Raw genomic sequence first — 20935 nt, 5'->3', positions numbered from 1 at the left:
AGGTGAAGGAGAATAACAGATATTACAAAAAACCCCACACCATTATATAATTTTATGCCACTGCTATATTTGACTCAGCTGGTTGGGAAGAAATTTTAACCAAAAGAGCAGAAATCAGAGAGATCTTTCTGTCATAATGTAATTCTGTTACTGCTCAATAGCATTACTTATTCATGCAACTTAGTCACACTCAGCTGAAGCATCTTAGTTGCAGTGAATTTGGATAACAGAGCTGGGCTTTAAAAAAATGAGTTTATTTGGTGACATTAAAAACTGTTTGTGTTATGAGTAGGGATTTCAGTGATGACACTGTGTCACTGATGATTACCTGGGTATTTTTGAGTAATACTGTTAACACAGACGTTGACAGAATCTTTGAATATGATGGGAAAGGTACTGTGACACACTGTAACATGGTGAGTGCGTGTATACCCATGATTTGATTTATAGCTTATATCCCACATATTGATAACTTTGGTCTTGGAGAAAAAAGCCTGTAATGGAATGGGAAAGATGCTCAGTTTCCTAGTATATCCCTGAAAAACTGCATTTTGGATGTCGTGACACAGCATAACTATCTATGTTTAATGTAAAATTGTAAGTGAATGTTGCTTAGCTTTCAGATACATGACACTCAAGGTAGACTTTAAAGCTTATCTGTTATGCTTCAGGAAACCTCCTGACCTGCTGTTCTCTAACCATTAGACTTACCCAAGGGCGTACTTGCTACTGCTTTTATTCTGTTTCTCCTATGTGAACAAATTGGCACAATGTATGAATAGCCCCAGCCACGCAGAAAGAGACCTGGTTTGCTTCTCACTCTCTCTCCCCCTGGGCAAATCTGATACGGAGATGCTCACTATAACTTTTTATACCTGTAGGGAAAATGCATGAGAAATCCTTCTAGAAGGATAATGATTCAAGCATGATAAAACACTGAAAACCAAACAGTTCTCTTTCAGTGACACCTGCTCTCCCCTCATTTTCATTTCTGAAGAAGTTAACTGATGAAAGGACTATGTTCTCCCGCTTCGCATATTACATTAACATTGGGGAACATGGTGTCTGTGTTGCATTACCTTTCATTGTTCTTCGTAAAACAACTACAAAAAGTAAGCTCATCAGAAAAGAAAGTAACACACCTTCAGTGATAGACTGTGCTTAACTATTGCTTATTACAGTAGCTTTTGAGGAAATTAACTGTAATAATTCATTTATTTGTGTAGTACTTATTATGCAAGTCATAAGGGAAAAAGGCATGGATTTCAAAAAGCTTTTGATCTGAGACTTAAAGCCTCTGACTTTGTAATTCTTGTAACTTCTACCAACTATGGGTAGAGATAGCGTTGTTCTTGGGCCAAATACATTATTTTTTGCACAAGTTTAATAGAAGGTCTCTGTAGTCATTTAACGATATTCGTATCAGTTTTTTTCTTGCTTTTACTAAATTACTTCCCTGAACTGTTGTGGCAATAAGTCTCCTGAATTTATTTTACAGCATAAATATGAAGCCCTTTTAATATTTCTAATATATACTGTAATCTTGTTTCACTAATTCAGTTTGTACAATCCCCTAGCTGTCCACTATTTACACGGAGAGTCAGTGGGTTTTCCAGTATTTTCTATCTATATGCTGTGGGTGTAGAGTCATGGTTTGCCATCACTATGGAATTTAACAAATTTGAAGTAGACACATCTTTTCAGAATAAAGTTTTGTGGTTTTTTTTTTGTCTTCACTCCTCTTAGTAAGCTGAAATTTTCCATTGTCATACTTTGAGTTAATTTTCTTTTGGTTACAGTTCCTAAAATACCTAGGTTCCATAAATCTTCATAGGTAATCTTTGAGTGTTACTAAATATATTCCAGGGTAAAACACTAATTGTATAGTAAGAATTCTGCCTTAACACAGTTCTGTTGTCTATTTCGCAAGCTTACAGAGCTGGGAGGGATCATGATACCTACTTGACATGTGTGCATGAGGAGTAGAAGATTAAACTAGAAAACCTTGTAACAGAGGTTAGGGTACTGTCTTGATTTTGGAGGCTTAAATCTCGGCACCTGAAAGGTGAGTGAATTCCAATGTTTCTGTAGAGTGATCAAGGTCTTTATCAGTGTATGTGAAGTGGATATGTGCCAAAACGTACATTTACTATAAAATGTTGTTTTTGAAGAAATAGTTGTCAACCAGAATTGAGTTGAACAGCAGTGTCATCTCTAAATGATTTATGTTTTAAATTGCTTAGTTTTTGCCTATCTGACCACTTATTTAGGATAATATATAGAATCATAGAATCATAGAATAGTTAGGGTTGGAAAGGACCTTAAGATCATCTAGTTCCAACCCCCCTGCCATGGGAAGGGACACCCCACACTAAACCATGCCACCCAAGGCTTTGTCCAACCTGGCCTTGAACACCGCCAGGGATGGAGCATTCACAACCTCCCTGGGCAACCCATTCCAGTGCCTCACCACCCTAACAGTAAAGAATTTCTTCCTTATATCCAATCTGAACTTCCCCTGTTTAAGTTTGAACCCGTTACCCCTTGTCCTGTCACTACAGTCCCTGACGAAGAGTCCCTCCCCAGCATCCTTGTAGGCCCCCTTCAGATACTGGAAGGCTGCTATGAGGTCTCCACGCAGCCTTCTCTTCTCCAGGCTGAACAGCCCCAACTTTCTCAGCCTGTCTCCATACGGGAGGTGCTCCAGTCCCCTGATCATCCTCGTGGCCCTCCTCTGGACTTGTTCCAGCAGTTCCATGTCCTTTTTATGTTGAGGACACTAGAACTGCACACAATACTCCAAGTGAGGTCTCATGAGAGCAGAGTAGAGGGGCAGGATCACCTCCTTTGACCTGCTGGTCACACTCCTTTTGATGCAGTCCAGGATACGGTTGGCTTTCTGGGCTGCGAGCGCACACTGAAGCCGGCTCATGTTAATTTTTTCATCGACCAACACCCCCAAGTCCTTCTCTGCAGAGCTGCTCTGAATCTCTTCTCTGCTCAACCTGTAGCCATGCCTGGGATTGCTCCGACCCAGGTGTAGGACCTTGCACTTGGCATGGTTAAACTTCATATGGTTGGCATCAGCCCACTTCACAAGCGTGTCGAGGTCCCTCTGGATGGCATCCCTTCCCTCTGGCGTGTCAACCGAACCACACAGCTTGGTGTCATCGGCAAACTTGCTGAGGGCGCACTCAATCTCACTGTTAAGAGTGAAAAAAAACCAAAATATTTTATATGTAGATTAGGGAACATAGAGGCCCAACTGATTAAATTACATTCCAGTAAAGTGAATTTAGACATCTAAGGAAGCAGCTTTGAATAAGAAATTTTAGAAGCTTTCACTCTTGAATGCAGTGGTTATATGGGGGGAAGAAACAGGCATACTTCAATATTGATTACAGGTTATTCCTTATTTATCTGTTCATTAATAACAGTCACCTTGAGTGACAGAGGACACAAATTGGAAGGCTGTTCCCTTAAGAATTTCTGTGCAACCAGGCTGTTTTGGGCAGCTTCGCTATCTATCATCACCTTGACATTGTACATATCAGGAGTGACAAGTCCAGCAGTATTGTTTGGATAAATAGTGTTGTTTGACAGTAAACTTCTGTCTTGGTCAAAAGCTCCCTTTTCCCAACAAAATTTTCAGTGTTCACTCACCTAAGAATTATGAGTGTTAATAGGGTCACAATTAACGTAAAAAGCTTGTGATGTTAGAAGGATGTGTTGATGAGCACCAAGCTTAATATCTGCTAGTCACCTGTATTTGGCTTGTGACATCGTGACAATGATGTTCATTGTTAGAGATAAAAATATCAAGAGCAAGGCATGTTCTGCTCTAGATTTGGAGCCCAGCTCAGGTGGAAACCCACATGGAAGCATCAAAAGCATGGCAGATGTGCATTAATTTGGCACAGTTTGTCAGATAGTTCTGCTGATGGGTCCCTTGCAGTCAGTGCTTATGCCTCACAATTGGTGTTTAATTTTTTCCCCTGCTTGTCCCCAATTACAAACCCCTGTCATTGCTACTAAGTGACTACACAAACATGTGCTATTCCACATATCTGTACCAGTTCATGTCTCTGTCCATTGCCTATAGAGCAATGTATAAGGGTAGAAGCAGCAGCTGTAAAGGGAGTAGTAGGCAAGGAAAGCAGCTGAGGTAGTTGGATACCTATGTAGGAAGTAGGTAGTTAGGAAAGACAGGATGACAGTGAAATGGGTAATGCACACTTGTCCTTGACACATCAGCTGTTGTTTGTCCATTGAAACTTAGGTAGAGCTATCCAGTGGCCTAGGAGAAATGGCTATAGTAGTCTATATCCCTGCCAAAGTGAAAATGCATGCTGTAGCACACTTTAAAAACTTTTATCTGTAATGGCCTGAAACAGAAGTGGTTTCACAGTGTAATTATTTCACTGATGAAATATTTCAATAAGGAAGTTCTTATAAAAATTTCTCTTTTCTGGTCTTCATCATTTACTTCTAATCCTTGTGTGTCACACTAGGTAGATCTCCTTCTTGGAAGTTACATCTATCAAATATTCATGGGTACTTATGCTCACTCTTCACTGTTAGCAAAGATCCATGTATTTAACTCTTAATCTTTCTCCATAAATCAGTTTCTCAGTCTTATCATTCATGTTACTCTTCACAGCTTGGTGGTGAATATTACCAGAGCTGCACACAGCATTTTAAGTGGAATCACAGCTAATAGAAGCAATGATTATTGCTTTTCTGCAGTGTGGTTTCATCTCCTGTGATCACCAGGAATGCTTTAAAAACTACCAGTAGCACATCCTTTATGTCAGGTGTTTCTTCATTGTCTGGTTGGATATTTCAGTTTTGTTTCTTGTTTAACTTAAGTGTAACCACTTACATCTTGGCAGGAAACAAAATTTTTGTCTTTGAGCTGCACCTGTGCATAAGTGATTTTGCTAATAGTGAGCCTGGCCTACAGCTCTGAGGTGACACCTTGACTCCAAGGTCGTAAGGTGTTCCTTACAACAAAGGACTAACACTTTTATTTTTCAAAATGGTGTTAAATACCCCCAAATCCATACCTAGTTTCAAGAGAGAATTCTGTTGTTATCTGCTGGGAAAAATTTCTTGTAGATTTTGCAGCTTATGAATGAAATTTTTTTTTTTTTTTTTTTTTTTATAGTAGTGAATTGGTGTGATTTATAGTTAGAAGAAACCCAGGCTTTCAGTGTACTACCTTTACCTTTGTTTCTTCTCTTTGTTTAAATGCATCATTTTCTCTTTAAAAGCTTACTATTAAAATGTTTGTAAGTTTGGATTTCATATGGCCCTTTTTCTGTCAATGCATATCTGAAATTTTTAAGAAATAAACAATCTGTGGTGGTTTGTTTTTTCTATTTCTCAGTTAGTTGTGTGCCAAAGATGGCAGCCACTTCACTAGTAATTTTACTGTGCTTTAGGTGTTCAGAACTGTTGTGGCTGTGATGATTTTACATAGCACTATGCTGATACTACTGTCCTTGTATCATTCCTACTTTTTGGATTGGTACACAAACTTGTATTTGCAGATATAAATCTTAGGAGCAGTCAGTCCTGCTTCGGTACCAATCCAGGGCAAATAAAGAATGACTCTATTTGAAATGCATTGTCAATTTGCTTAGTATGTATTTTCCAGCTGATCATTTGTGCTTTTAACCTTGATATTGCAATGGATAGAAGGACTCCAGGCCATACTCGTAGCAGCTCTATCAGTCATGAAATAAGTCAGTTCAAATATGTCCTCCTCTTTGCACACTGCTTTTCTCTGTTAATGGTCAATACCCTATAATTTTAAATATTTAAGTTTTCTTTGGTAGCACTTTCCAGTACACAGAAACATGTGTTGGTAGTAATATTCACCTTTCTGTAGGAGTTTTGGTATGTTTGCCACTAATTTCCAGTCTTTAACATGGGCGAGGAGTAAAATTGTAAAACATTGGAGCAAAGAGTGAATCTTTATTTCTGGCCTGAACAGGTCAATTTCTACTGAAAAGCAGGAGCAGAGAATGCTTGTTTGGTCAAGGAAGAGGTGTATAATCTGAATGACTGTTGAAATAAAATAAACACCTTTCTGCAGACCTTGCTTTCAGGAAGGAAAGCTATTTCTTTTCAGATATCTCATAAATCATATGTGTATTAGCAGAGCTGGCATACCACTAAGAAAAGATAAAATACTTAACAAAACAAAAACCAAAGTGCTGTAGAATGCAGAGTACTTCTACATTATTAATAGTGCTCTAGAAACTGTTGAAATAGACAGTACAGTGGTGCAGTGTTTAGAAGAACTTTTGTCGCATGTGTTAAGAGAATTTTAATTATTGGATTTATGGATTTATGGATATGAATTAATGGAATGAGGCTATTTTTTGCGTGCTACTCAAGCCTTATGTGTATCATATAATGAGAAATGTAATGAGGGAGTATTTTCTAGAGTAAACTGCTTCATAACTATGAGTGATGTATAGAAATTTGCTAGTTTCAGTAATGAGTCCATTTCAAATAGACATGGTGCCTTTTGGGAGCTTTTTCTTTTCCTCATACAGTATGCAGTCCTTTTCTGAGCTCCACATTGCTGACTCTGAAAGATGCAGTTTGCAGCTCTGTCCTCAGCAGTTTAAGCATGAGGGCTGGGCCTGCCCTTTGAGAGTGATTGTCTTTCTCTTGTCATCTTATGAGTGGGATTGTTGAAGAGAGATTCCTTTCAATAAAAAACGGGAAGAGATGACAGGCAGGAGATTCTCAGCATTACAGGATTCTGTGCCTGCCCTTGGTGTAAAACTTTGACCTTTCAGACATGCTATTAAAGCATGGAGGGTATTTTGTTATTGTTTTTCAGGTAGCCAGTCCTCGCCTCTCACGTTTGTTCCACAGGAGGAGTATGTACAAAGGTGTTTCTGTAAGCATTGGTTCAGTCTGTTCCTTTGAATGTAGTGATAAAGTTCCCAGTTCTGGTTTTTGGCTTCACTGCAGCTCACAGCTACAATTGTAAAGAAATTCCTCATCAGTTGTGCGCTGAACTAGATGAGTGTAAGTGGCATCTATCAAGGTTTTGGCATTGAATCTCTGTCAAATCTTAATCTTCAAAGCACAAATAATGGAGGCAAATCTATATATTAGTCTTAGTGACCTGTAGCTGTGTTACAGCAAGTTTTGGCTGCAGACCATGTGCATGCTCAAGATTTTGATTATTGATGTATCAATTTTTTGACATGGAGAAGGCATTTTAGCTTAAGTGGTTGCATTGTTTTGCTTGAAATGAAAGTGTATATATATATATATAAAATTATCCATTCAGACAAGATTGTAGACTTCAACCTGAGCAGCTAATGAACATGCTGAGTTACAAGCAGCTGAAAAAATCTTATGATGAAGGGAAAGGAAAATCTTAAATATTGTCTTTGTAAGTCTGTTCTGTATGTGAAAACAAACTTCAAGCCATAATCAAGGACACTATTACCTTGAAGCTGGCAGAGCTTTAACAGAAGCTCATGGCTTGGCAACATGAATGTGTATTGCTGACACCTTTCTTTTATGAGATGCTCAAACAAATGCTGATAAGCAGTGCTGATTAGGAGGCAGGATGGAAGCAATCTTGTTTAATGGTTTATAGGTATGTCTGGGATCGAAACTTTGTCTCTGTTTGCTTATTAAAAAAAAAAACTGTGAAGGGAATAGCTTAACTCTATGAATATCCAAGAAGCTGGGACAATGCGCTTGCTGACATTTGCTGAATTTGAACGTTACCACCTGTTAACAGTACAACAATGCCTAAATATTGCATCCGTTCTTTCTTGCAAGACATTGAGCCTCTATTGGAAAACCTCGACACTTCAGTAGCATGTGGTGAAGATGAGTAGGAGTTCATCTGGCTGTCTAAATGTGGAGAAACATGCTGGCCTGCTCATTCTTCTTTATGTAGCCTTAGCATTAAAAGAAATTTGCTTTGCATTATGAAGCTTGCTGATGTCAGATGGAAAAAAAAAATTAGGCCCAGATGGCATGATGCTAAATAGAGCTGAGTACGAAGTGTGCATATAAAAAGAGGCCAATCAGTTTTTGCTGATCCTTTGTAAGTTTGAGCAGGAAGAAAAATACTTGCTTTTCAATTCATCTTCCTTAAAGAGACCCAAAATATGTATATGTTATAGCTGAGCAGAAACCTGAGTGACAGAAGCCTCTCATTGCTTTTAGCAGGGCAGTCCTGCCTGTCACTAGTTAGATTTCCCATCTCAATCATTTTAAAAACTGGCTGTTATCTGAAAGCTTAATTTCATAGGTAAACAAACATCAACCTCTAAAGATGGGAAAAAATATTAGTTGATGGCAATTATCATAATTGCTCTTGATTTATTAAAATCTTCAAGTGAGCAAAACTTTTTCATGCGCATTTGAGTAGGTTGGCTACTAATTCAGTTAGACAGGAGAAATATGTCCAAATTTGTAGTCACACGTATTTATAGTTAGGTTACTACTAGATGATTTTCTTTTGTATAAGAACCATTGATGCTCATAAAATAAAACTCATGAAAGATTCAAGGAAGAAAATCTTTAATGTTGTTTATTTCTCACCTTTAAAGTGGGAATGCCAGGTGCTTTTTCTGTTTTAATCAGTAATAGTTTCCTTCAAACAAATTGGAAAAAAAGCCTGTAGGCAAGGTAAAGCATCTTATATGGACTAAGTCTGATTTCTTTTATACCCTTTATACTTATTCCAAGATAACTCTAGGTTAGATTCTGGCTTCTATACTTATTAAGGATAAAAAATAAAAATCAAGCTTACAGTCTTGTTCAGTTACAGGCTGGTCATGTAGCTCTTATTTTGCAGACTTTTACATGCAGCAGTGTTATGCATCAGTGCTCTCACTCTTTGGTGTGAGTTTGTAATGTTACGTGTCCATAGCAGGAGCTACAGTTGTTCTTTTTAATTTGGACAAGAAAGGTGAAAACTCAGACATATACTTTGATTCTTCTGCAGTAAAATTACATCCCTGACTAACAGGCTTTTTGCTGTAACTTTCAGTTATCCTGCTGATTAAAAATTGCCCTGAAATATTTTGTATATGAGGTCTGCTTGTAAAGATTATTGCTTCTTAATAAAAACTGGTTTAGCTTTACCAGACGTGAAATACCCTCACCTTTGCACTGCTTTATCAGAATCTTCTTAGTATGCCTCTTTTTCTGCTCTTTTTATCATTCTGGTGTGAACAGGGTTCTTTCTAGTGATATGTATGTGAGTATACATGTTATATATGTTCTGTTTTTCCATAGAGTACCTGGTTTCTAGGTAGTGGTTGTGGTCTGAGACTTCCCCTATCCCTACCCCAAAGAAGGTAATGGATCACAATCCATGTCAAACAGATTTATTTTAAAGGATGAGAGGAGGAAGAGGGCCTTGAGTAACCTTGTCTGGAAGGCATCCCTGCCCATGGCAGGGGGGTTGGAAAGGCGTGATCTTAAGGTCCTTTCCAACCCCAACCATTCTATGATTCCATAAGCCTCTGCACAAATGAAGATGACGAAAGGTCTCCCATATATCCTATATATCAGATTTTTTTTAGTGTTTTATAATGTATCTGAAACTTGGGGAGTAAACAGAAGCAAAAAAAGTGAACTTCACAGGATGTCTAAACTGGAAGGGTTCAAAGATGTAAAGAGGTTCTCTATCCTTTTATTTGTCTAAAATCTAGCTGCACCCTTATTCACTGAGTTGCATTGTTACATCATTCTGTGACTGGCAACTTTTTCACAAGCACTAGGAAAAGAATTTGGGAATAAGATTTTTCCCATGTCTCCCTCTTCAGTAGCCACGAATAATATCATTGCTCTCTAACCTTCGTCCAGGCAGTAAAGATTAATGCTGATTCTCACTCAGTAGAAAACCCCTAAAATACTCCTGTTCTCCTGTTCTAGTAATTCTTCTCCTGGCTTTGTTACTCAGAATTGATCCCAAAGAAATTAAACCAGAGCAGAATGAAGAGGTTGAACCTCACAGTTCAATGCTCTTTTAAATGAGAAGATAAGCAAAAAGCCAAAAGTCTGGTTTTGTCTTTTTTTCCATTTGCATGTGGGAATTTGCATGTGTCTGGAAACAGATGATGCAATAACCCCTTTTATCACTATTGATTGCATTTTATTAAGAATAGTCCAAGCAGAAATACAAGAATTGCTTCCTGAAGCCTTTAAAGTCATGACAGCTGACTTTCATAGGTGTTAATTCGGTTTGCTGTAGCATTTAGCTACCTTAAGTGTTCTGGTACTTTTCCATCAAAATTTTATTTTTACTTACAAAGCTTTGCCCCCTCCCAAAAAAAAAAGAAAAAAGTGATAGTCTCCAGAAAATGGCACGTACAATGTGGTACCTGGGTTCATTTTGAAACCTGCTCACTCTGCTCTAGGGCGGAATATGACTCTAAGGAAATACTCTGTATAATATAGTGGAGGAAAATAGATTTTGTTGTGACCTTTAAGTTGAGCTTTTTTGTTCTGAGCCACATTATTTTGCTAAATACAAGGAAGCTGGAGCCAGCCTGTGACCTTTTGTTATCACGCAGCTTTGAGAAATGGCAAAAGTCATTCTGATGCTCAGAAGCTCCTTTACAGAGATAACTGCTTTTTTTTTTTTTTTTTTCTTTTTTAAGGAAATAAAATCCACCAACCTTTAAAAGATTCATTGTAGTACAGGACTATACCAGAACAATGTAACCATTTCAATATTGGCATAAATTAAGGTTTCTTACACAGACATCTAAAGTTAATCCATGTTGTCCTCAGCCCTTTTGATCCCAGAGGTTCTCAATACCTCTGAGGAATGGATTTTCACTTGAGCAGTCCTTTCAAGTAAGGAAGCTGTATCATAAAGCTGATTAAATGATTTACCCTTAAAGTTTTGATTTTTGTGGGTTTGTGGCCTGTATCTTTGCTGTCATAGGATAGTTGACTTTCAGATGGTGTCTCATTCATAGCTTGCTAATTGAGAGATACGATGTCTAGAGGAAGCAAAGGTGTACTTTATTTTAAATATTGATGTTGCAATTTAATCTTCTTCCTTAATCCCTTTTCTCACTCAGCTGCTTAGTGCTAAAGAAGACTGATTTGTTCCTGTTCCTGAAAGCTGTTTTTCTCTGATCTTTACAGTGCAGTGTTACCACTGAATGGTGATGACCTTCCCTGGGGTGCCAGATCCTGCAAATGTGGCACCTGTTCAAGATCCCTTCTTCCTCGGAACTGGAGTGGGTGCTTGCATGACACTGTAGTGCTTTGCAAAGCTCTTCTCAGCCACTGTGTGTTGGGATAGATTCAGAGCACTGAAAAACAGTTAATGTAGTAGCTACCTGTGACTCAGGATTAACTCTGAAGCGTTTCTTTTATTTGTTTCAGCTAGCAGGATGCCAAATCAAGCTGCTCCCAGACTGTCTTCTATGGTGCTCCAGAGCTGATATACCATTGCCTGGACAACCTTGGTCCTTAGGTGTCCCTTTGTAAAATAATTACTGAAGATTCTTCATGTAGATATTCCCCTTATCTCCTTTACCAGAGAGGATCACCCTTTCTGCTTCTGACATTTTTCAGTTCTGATCATTGACCTGGTTATGAGCCTGTTTCTTTGGCAGGTGAAGTTGCATTATAAGAGGCACTCTGTGCTTCTCAAGGAGTTGGACCTCAAGTAGACCTATAGTTCATTTTTTGTAAAATCACGGTGTATTCACCCTGTGCCAGAGCCTCTTTTTCTGGCAAGAAAGGCTTTCTGGATATCACTGAGTTTAAATACATTCTTCCAAGTCATGTACAGGTTTAGAATTAGTTTTATAAACCTGATAATGAGAACAGGGAATCCAGTCATTACTAGCTCTTTAAAATTACACCCAATGAAAAACAAATGTTTCTGATAGTGTTAGAAGTGGAGCTGTGAAGCTATATTAGTGATTGATGTCCTGCTCAGTATGTTTCAAGTTGCATTCAGACCATGAGATGGATTGCTTTGTTTTGATTGATGTGGGTGTGCTTCATAGAAGGAAAAGACTTCAGAAACACTCTTTATCTTTTTAAAGCACAGTCTAAAGGCTGAAGTCTTCTGTGTAGACAAATTGTACTGGCAAGTTTGGATCTTGATCCAGTTTGCTACTTGAGACCACTGCTACATTTCCAGCAGATGGGCTCTGGGAGTTTGTAGATGATGAAGATAAATAATGTGAATCCACTGTGTCACTGATGGCTGATACTGTTCTGCTTTTAAGCCTCAGTTCCTTCCATTTACCACTACAGTGCTCTCATCTCTGCCTTCCTCTTCAGCCCTGGGCTTTAGGAGGAGTGAAGCCCTGCAAATCATTAGTCAGGTACCAGAGGCTCTGCTGAGTTGTTAATCTAGGGCCAGGTAGATTGAAGGATGGAAAAAAAGAAAGAACAGTCCTAGGCTACTGAGTTTCCTGGGTACTCCAGTACTGATGGAGCAAAATATGAAACAGCTTGACCAGTCAGACACACAACACTCAAGCAGTGCTTGCTTTAGAAAGCTGTATTCTGAAAATGCCTGAGAGATGATGGTACAAGGCAGCCCACAGCAATTGTAAAAGGATTGTGTTTTCAGTTAACAAAGTGGCTTTACAGTGCTTTTGTTCACTTCTAGAGTTCTGAAGTGGACAGGCAAGGAACAGCACTAGGAAACTTGCTCCCAAGTTAAGCTTCCCTTAACCCTATGGGACAGTGTAGTAGTATGAGGTGGTGGTGGTGGGCAGTCAACTCTGATTAACGTTTCGTACAAATGTATTAAGGTGGTGGAAATAAGGATGATGTAAGTAGTGAAGAGTCAATGGCATGTGGTGGCTAGGCATTAAAGGAAAAACAGAAGGGGGCATGGCAGAGATGCAACCATAGGTCTGTTAGAGCTTTTTAGTTTGGTAGGTAAGGGATCAATACCTCATTAGAGAATGTGTCTGAAACTTGCGGATGTGGGAATACTTTCTGAGCAAGGAAACTGTGAAACCTTTCTAGTGAAACCCACCATCTTAATGATGAAGGAAGTAGGATATTTGGCGTGCTGCAGAGCACAGCTCCCTATTCGTATTGATTTAGAGTTGGCTGGTAGCAATAGTGATGTAGTGCAGTCGTACAGATACAAAACCTACCAGGCCTCAAACTGTCTGAGCTTTTAGTTCATCAGTTAGCAGAGCTGTGTCAGTCTGTACTCATTTACCAGTTCGTTCAATTGAAACATTGTCTTGAGGATATGAGGTTCCTGTCTACTGATCTGCTTCAATCCAGCTGATGTCTGACGTGGAGAGGAGGCCTAATTCCTTTAACTTGCCGTTGCCAGCTCTAAATGTGGCATTAAAAAATTGCATGTAGTGTCTGTAGTCCTGAAACGCATATGAAAGGCCAGAAGGCTATTTGCCACTCATCCCTTTTTGCCTGTCGGCTTGCTTGCTTTCTTGAGTACCTTCTTTCCAGTGATGACAGGAAAAAAAGCTATTTACGTTGTCAGTGTCTTGCTTTGGGATTGTGTAAGATGTATTATAGGAAGAGTTGAAAGCCTGAATACCCATCCTAAATAATGATGGTCTCTCTATCCATAATTTAGAATTTTCATGTTTTTTTGTTGGACCACTGGAGAAACAATACAGTCCTATTCAACATATTAGGAGATACATAAATTCCTATCTGTGACAGAATGCTTACTATAATACTACTACAGCAATTTGTCTTTGTATTAAAGTATAAATCCAAGAGCTGCATCTCATATTTCACATAATTAATAATGCCTCACTTTGTTTTCCTTTCATTTGTTTCAATTTTGTTTAACACGCAACAGCAAATTGAAGTCTGCGTTGTTTAATTTGCATGAAACAAGTGAGGCAGGGGTAGGTCCTGTGTTCACTGAAGGTTAGTTAAAAATGCTGGGCAAACACAGACAATACAAGTTCCATTGCACGTAAGAACAAAACTCAATCTTTGGAACATATTTAGGAAGGATTTATTGTGGCTTAGTTCTCAGATTTCCAGTCCTGTTTGAAAAAAATTGAGAAAGTTTTTTCACTCACAGTCATTAGGGGAAAGTGCACCTAATCTGACTGCTAAAAGTGGATATTGGATAAGCAATGATGTTTGACATTGCTTTTTAGCTTCCTGCCAGTCAGCGTTCTCTGTAAATCTAGCTTATTGTGTCTTCTGGATGTACATATTTGTTCTGTGCCAGAACTTCTGTTTTCTTTCAACCCTAAATATCAACTCAGGTTCATTGTTATTTTTGTCTTGCTTAATTTTTTTCATCCCTGGTTGATACCCTTTGGTTCTTTCAAGACCATTCTCCTTGTTTGTGTGATCTGGCAGGAAGGTTGTTACATTTAGCCCAGTCTCTCCTGCTGATAGTTAAATCTACAACATAAAGATGAAAGGAAACAAATTCCTTTTCAGCTTATTTCCCTAAACAAGATATTCTAAGGAGAAATCTACCTGTTTCCTGCTGTCAATTTGTTGCTTGGTTGCTCCAGAAATCACATTGTAACCTTTCAGGTACTTTTTTCTTGGAATGATCATGCTGTATCTTCCTCATTACGCATCTTGCATTGTGCCTTGCAGGCATATCTGTCCTCATAGACTGCAGTAATGAAGGTTCTGTTCAAGAGTATTAAGTATTAAGGGCAGACTCTCTTCAAGAGTATTAAGTTTTGGATTTTGTTTCTAAAGTAAATAACTGCCTGGCACTGAAAGGGTGTCCCAGTTTTATCAGAGCAGGCAGTTAATCACTCATGGACTACCTGGGCTGCTTTAGCTGTTTGTTTGCTCCTGTGCCACTTTCTATTGTTTGGGTTGTTTCAGCATATTGCATCATCTTGTCCTGAGCTCATGCAGAAATGTTGGCAATTCATCTTGGCATTTTCCCTTTGTCAGCTGAGGTTGCAAACCAAACTAACATCGTTTTTCAAAACGCCACTTTAGGTGTCAGAGGAGTAAATCCTAAGTCCATATTCAGCCAGGAAAAAAAAAACAACCCCAAATCAACCCAAAACCCTCATGCTTGCCGATTTAACAGTACAGAATCAGACTGAACTGTCTATGCAATTAAAGTGTTCTGAAGCTTACCACTGATTTTTAGTTACTGTTTTCTGCCAATATTAAAAGCAAACCGCATTAAGCTGTACATTTCTCTTTTTACATGCTTGTAATACCTGAATGGTAATGTGAGATGTGAAATTTTATATTCTTAGGTACAGATTCTAATTCCACAACTGCCTTGGAAGTGTTATGAGCAATAAGACTTTTGATTTATATATAGTGGTAGTAAATCCTGTCTTGAGTACTTCTTCCTGTCTTGGGGTTGTATGGTATTTTCTTTGACCTGAAGTCCTAAGGTAACCAGAATTTTGACTGAATTGTTTGACAGGGTGAGGAGCTAGAAGACAGTGATTGTCTTCAAATTTCATGGGGGAAAAAAAAAATAGCCAAGCAAAGAAAATATCTTTCTATGTTCCAGAGAACTGGGGCTTTGCAGTGTCAACTCAGCCCTGATCTTTAACACAGAATTCTCAAAGGGGAATTATTAATAATAACCTAAAATTTTTTGATAAAATTTGTGTTGTATTAGAAGTCAGAGGATGTAATCCCTAGTAAAGCATGATTTTCTTGTCTACTGTCTAATAAGGGGTGAGCTGATATTCTTTTAGAACTGTGAATTCTGAAAAAGGCTTGTGTGCTCAAAACTATGCTGCTCTGTCAGTGGTATCAGTTGATTGAAAAAGGTATTGCCACTCTGTATAAACCTTGCCTTGCTTCATTACAATGCAGTTAAAAATATCAATCAGGCTTGAGATACAAATCTATAGAAACATGTCATTATCTTCTGCTCAGACTTTTTTGTTATGTGATCAAGATGGGCTTCTTTAGGGAGAAAAATAAAAAGGCAAGTGATGTTTTAGAACAGCTATAACTTTGAGTTGCTATTAAAACAGTAACTGATATGACTGAAACAATCATACTTATTGAAAGATACAGCAATTTCATATTTTTCTTAGTGAAAGGAAAAGCTAAGAGTGTGCAGGAATATGTCCACATATCTGTGGGTAAAAGAAATGTCTTTAAAGTTGTTTATCTCCCACTTGCATAGTGTTATATGCATTAATCTTTCCTCAGACGTTGGAAGAATGACTACTTCAATTTTATAGATTGGTAGAAATGGGAAGGTCAGAGAATTTAGGAGCTAATGCTGGCAGGCTATACTACAATATCATTTCTGCTTGGAGAGTGGTTTTGAGTGACTGTTTCTCCACTTACTGTTGTGGGTTTGGCCTGAAGGGCAGTTCTGCAGTGCACAACAAGATAGCTTCCAGCATAGTGTCTTCTGAAAGGAGTCTTTATATCAGTGAAATCATAGATTATTAAATGATTTACTGTCTCATTGAAATGGGTTGAAACAGCCAGATCCCTAGACCTGTTTTGTCAGAATCCTTCAGCTGGGTGCTGTTGCTCAGCTGCCATCTTACCCTGTAGGTTCTTGAGTTTCTGCTGTCAGTCATGTCTAGAGGGATGATTCAGGTCCTCAGGACTTGCACTACTGTTGTTTAGACTGAAGCCTGAGGTTCCCTGAAGTAGCATTCTTGAACCATGAATGCTTTTTGGCCAAAGCCCCTACTACAGGGTAGTTTAAAGTTTGTAACATTAACATGTGATTTGTGACCCTGCAGTTTGAAGTGGAGTCAAAACTGGCTCTAGGAGAACCTTATAGTGAAGCAGAACCTTGCACTGGATTTTCTGGGTGGCAGATGAGTACATTAAACACCAGTGCAAGACATAGTATGGGACATATTTTCTCATCATCTAGTATTAGCTTTTCTTTGTCTTAGAATATATTTAGGGCAGGGTCGTGAGCCTGTTTTTATGCCTTAGGCAGTTGCTGGCTATGAAACTAGGGTGACAGTGTCCCCTCGCCACTGTATGTAGATCAGAGGCCATGCTTTATGATGCTCCATTTTGTAACATACAGTTGTTTTGTTTGGTCCCTGTTTAGTTGTAGGGCAAGTTGATTACTTAAATATTCACAAGATGGTATAATAGTTTCCCTTAACACATCAGTTACAACAGCCTTTCCTGATTTTGATTGTTTTCTGAGCAAAGATGAATGGACTAACTGGTTAAAAAGCGCTAAATGAAAGTGAAGATCTGCATTTGCACTGAAAGCAGAATTTTAGATGAAATCAGGACTCTTTGTCAGGAAAGTAATTCAGAGGTTGCAAGTCTTTACTTAGAAGGGTTTGCTATTTTAAGGGAGTTAAACAGAACAACATTGCATTTCTAGAGACACCAAATGAGTATGCAGTATTCTGAAGGTGTATAAAACACTAAAAAGCTTGTTGTATACTGCATACTTTAGCCAAGGTGTATTAATGTCTCATTAAAGAAACGAACAGAAAGGAAGACAAGACAGGAAACAGTGTTGTGTGAACTGAAAATTTCATGTATGGAGTCTACAGAGTGGAATCTTAATAGATGGCCCCAATCAGCTGCAAGTAGTGAGCAATGGGAAAACACCTTATGACTGAAATTATCCACACCTATGATATCCAGTCTGTCATATTTAATATAACCTTGAGGGAAAAAAATGCTGGGCTCAGTAACCCTGAACATAAGAAATCTATACCTATGGTGAGAGAAAAAAGAAAGGAGTGTGTTTTCTACAAAACATTTGTGATTATCTGTAAGTGAAGTGCTGTGTCTAGGGGAAGTTTGGAAGCACACCATTTGTTTTTTCTACTACTGCCTGTACAGGAATTGAAGCTGAGCAATTTTTTTTTCTATTTGGTAGGGGGAACCAAAAGTCCCAATGTTTCAGAGTAGTCCCGTTAATAAAGTAGCATGAAGCAGCATCTGTCTCCTTCTGCCAAAGACTGCATGTCTGATAAAAATATAATTGCTTGGACTATAAGAATATGTAACATTGGGGTATACTGGGGTCCAGTAGGTGTCTTGCTGAAAAACTCAAGAGCAGGACTGGTTCAAAAGATGTGAAGTTATGTTCCTCAAAGCAAGTATGTGTTCTCAAAGTTTACAATAGTAACTTAGTAAATTACCTATATTATGGAACTGGTTTAAAGTGGTAGTGAAGTATGTGAAGATTAGTGTAGGTTAGAGTAGATTTTGAGTTTTTTCTAATGTGTGGAGTAGATAGACATTTTCTGCTGCACTAAAATAAACATTCAAAGAGCTTAGTGGTCTAAATGTCCCTGTACTCCATAGATGTTCCCTCCCATTTTAGGGGCAAGGGGTGGTTAACCATCCTTTCTCAAGTTTTACTGTCATGTAATTCTTTTTGTAGTACATCAGGGGAAAGCACTCATTTGAGGATCATAAGCTGTTGACTTCAGTTTTATATTGGTAGCATTATGAAATTGTGACAGCTAGAATAATTTGATATCTGCTGCCGACCTTTTCCAAAGACATGACTTCAAGTATTGGAATAATTCCTTGATTGATACCATGCAGATATTGGAATTATTTGGTGAATCAGGGCCTAAAGGAGATATTTCAAAACTGATGAGCAGATGCAAGTCATCCTCAAGTAGTTCAATCTGAAGTTCAGTTTAGATCGTTATTTGCTGTCAGAAAAATGGAGGATTAGCTAGAAGCAAGACATGTCACTCCGTGTGGAGTGCTGTTCTGGTTTGCTTGTGTCTGCTTCCCTCCGTTGCTCCATTCTTGTTCTTCAGTACTTGTTTCAGATCCTACCACTTTTTTGAAGCAGAGACTTTTTCCAGTAAGCTGAACAATATTTAATAAAATGTGATATTCTAGAGTGATTAAGTAATAAAAATTTATAAAAATGACCCAGAGTGGTTCATATACATTGTTAGACACAGAAGTGTCTCACTGTATTTGCCTGTGTTTTTTTGTTTCCTTAGCCTAGGCTTGTATGTATGGGGTAAATTAAAAGGTGAGGATTATTTACATCTAGTGATACTAATTAAAGTTACCGATAAAGCTATTAGTTCCTGCCTGCCTGCCTTCAGATTAGAGGAATTTTGATTTCCTGCTCATCCGCTCCACAGGAGGGACAGATTACCTGTGCTGGCCTTATATGAGTCCAAGTGATGTGACTCCCAGCTACTACAGTTGAAGTTGGTCCTTTGCTTTCTGCCAGTTCCAGGTCTCTTGTGATTTAATTTCATAGTGAAGAGGAGAATAAAAGAAAGGGTAATGATAATCTGTCATGCTGTATGATGGCTGCTGCTTTCAGGTATGTTCAGAAAAGTTTCAGCTGTTTTAATTGCAGTAACTGTTTCCTTTGGTCCCATATAATGTTGAGCTATAAAGCAAGACAAGACATCACCCAAAAGAAGGTGCAGAAAAATAATCCTCTACCTTCTGTAAACGTTGCAAGACTGAGTACTCCAGGACTTTGTTATGAAAAAATATAAACTCATGAATTTTCTAAACTGAGACTGAACCCACAATCTTTCACCAGGTGATTTATTGCAATTTGCTGATTCCATGCTCTGTCCAGCCAAAATGCTGTGTTTTGCTGCTTGTGGTTCTGTTCTGCCAGTCCTTTTTGAGTAGCTTTTGGGCACACAACTTGGCACTCAGGGTGCAAACTGAGACATGCCAGGTAGCACTGTGCAGCTTTGTGCTTCTCTTGCATAGCACTGGGGCTGGGAGAGTGCTCCTGGAGACCAACTGCTGGTGTTCAAATGTAAGCTGAGTCAAAGTGGAACTGTTCCTAAAATGTCCATTTTAGGGGAGCAAAAAAGAACAGTCAGCTTAAAAAATAAAAATGAAGGAATGTTATCAGCAAACAAATAGCAAACCCCAACGCTTTTCTGCTGACTTTTGTAGACTTCTGTAGTTCTTTGCACTTCGCTCAATATTTATCAGTTTCATCAGCCTTGAAATGGGAACTGCAATTGCTTTGAAAAATAGATGCAGGTTATTTAGTTTCACTCTAGTCTCTATAAGTATCAGTGTGTTTTCTGCTGGAATGCTCTTTTGTAACTTCAAGGAGGATTCTCAGTAAGCTGTGAGCTATACCCTATCTCATGAAAACAGTGGGAAGAGGGTGGTTTTCTAGCAGCCATTATTTTCCAAAATGTAATAGTGTCAAGCCTTTCCTTCATTAGAGGAACATGGAGACAAAGTTGTAATTGCTTTGGTCTTGCAGCACTCAAGTTAGTGTAGTCTAGACCTCTTTTGGTAGAAATCAGAATTTGGATCAAAACTATGAGCTCAGGCATAAATTTGTTTGCCTCTCACTCACAGTGAGCCAGTTATCTTACATTCTTCCTATGTGTGAGACAGGATTTGTTGAGGGGTTTGCATGGGTATGGCATATGAATGCCATGTGTTTTGGGCAGTATGCATGAACTAAAAAAAAAGCTAATATGACAACTGTTACAGGTTATGGCATATCTAGTGAAGTACTCATTGGGGAATGTTCTACAACAGCCATTTAAGCATTCCCACTAAGAACTGGTCAGTTACTCAGCTTGCCCTGAGCTGTCTCATGTATCAGTTCAGAACCTGTAATGTTAAGACTGAATGAGCTGCATTGAATGTGTGATGTTTAAAGAATAATAGACAGCCCAATGTTTTAGTCTTTTAAAGTTAGTAATTTTCAGTTCAACATAACTAACAAACTCAACTAGGCTTAATGGACAGGCTTTGTGCAAGAAACTTCGTGTCTGGGAAACAACTTAGAGCCATGCCACAAATAGAGTTTGAAGCCCAACCAGACATCCGCCTATGCTCGCTCTGCATTGGTAAATCTCAGCCTTTGCCCTTACCTGCTACCTGCTTTTCATATCCTGCTCTGTGCTGGTTTCTTTAAAGCTAATGCAGACCCTATCCATATTTTCTATGAAGTACTGTGTATAGTAATTATGCACACATGCAGGATTACAGTGACCCCAGTGCAGCCCTGCATTTGCAATTA

Source organism: Psittacula echo, assembly GCF_963264785.1.
Source record: "Psittacula echo genome assembly, chromosome: 1".
NCBI classification, from domain to species: Eukaryota; Metazoa; Chordata; class Aves; order Psittaciformes; family Psittacidae; genus Psittacula; species Psittacula echo.
This window is presented reverse-complemented; position numbering follows the sequence as displayed.